This window comes from Myodes glareolus, chromosome 3 (assembly GCF_982192425.1).
Source record: "Myodes glareolus chromosome 3, mMyoGla1.1, whole genome shotgun sequence".
Taxonomy (NCBI): domain Eukaryota; kingdom Metazoa; phylum Chordata; class Mammalia; order Rodentia; family Cricetidae; genus Myodes; species Myodes glareolus.
The window spans coordinates 97,777,681-97,778,605 of record NC_142028.1 but is presented as its reverse complement, the minus strand read 5'-3'; the positions used below and the strand labels follow the sequence as shown (position 1 = coordinate 97,778,605).

Sequence of the window (925 nt, the reverse complement as noted above, 5' to 3'; positions counted from 1 at the left end):
TATTGAATCATATAGTTTCCTCTCTCCTAGGTCTAGAAGTCATGAGACATCTCTCCCACCACAGTGGACTCATAGTGAGGGAACTTAAAAGGCAAAAGTGAAATTCATATCGGGAAAATCTCTCTCTCCCTCTCCCTCTCTCTCTCTGTCTGTCTGTCTCTACATGTGTGTGTGTGTGTATGTGTAAATATATATACAATTTTTGTTGTTTTTTGTGGTTTTTGGGTTTTTTGTTTGTTTTTTAAACTTTTAATGATGTAAACAGAAATATACCTAAAAGTGAAGCTTCTGGAAAAATCATTTGTTCTTCCCTGTCTTGTATCATTTGACCTTGGCTTTTTGCCTTGCCTGGCATTTCTTGGCTGAGTCCCTAAAGACATCCTTGTTGACAACAGTTTTGTCCAGGGGGATGTCCACAGAGTACCTTGTGGACATCAGGTGGTTGTAGCTATAAACCTTCACAAAGGACTTGATCTTGCATCTCTTAGCAACTTTCTTCTTGCCCATGGCAGCTGTCACTTTTCAGGGATAGCGGTCAATTCCAGCCACCAGGGCATGACTGTAAGGGTGGTCTGAGGTGCCATCATCAATGTTCTTCATGATGACGGCTTTGCATCTGGAGTAGCATCCAGCCACAACGAGCACCACTTTCCTGGGTTTGTCTAATGAGCTTGTCCGTTTAGACAACAAGCAGCTGGTTCTCAGCAGAAAGGCATATATATATATATATATATATATATATATATATATATATATATATATATATCTTTAGTGTTAATTTTTTTTTTGTTTTTTCCCCTTCTATTTAAAATAGATTCCTTTCTCTTACAATAAATCCTGATTATAGTTTCCATTTCCTCTCTTCCTACAAGTTCCTCCCAATCCTCCCTTTCCTACAGACCCATTCCCTTTCTGTCTTTAATTA

The 925-nt window shown here is 38.5% G+C and overlaps 1 pseudogene; it reads right to left on the bottom strand.

Annotated features, from left to right (window-relative positions):
• Positions 1-273: 273 nt before the first annotated feature.
• Positions 274-617, bottom strand: LOC125412599 (large ribosomal subunit protein eL27 pseudogene; annotated as a pseudogene).
• Between the last annotated feature and the right edge of the window lie 308 nt (positions 618-925).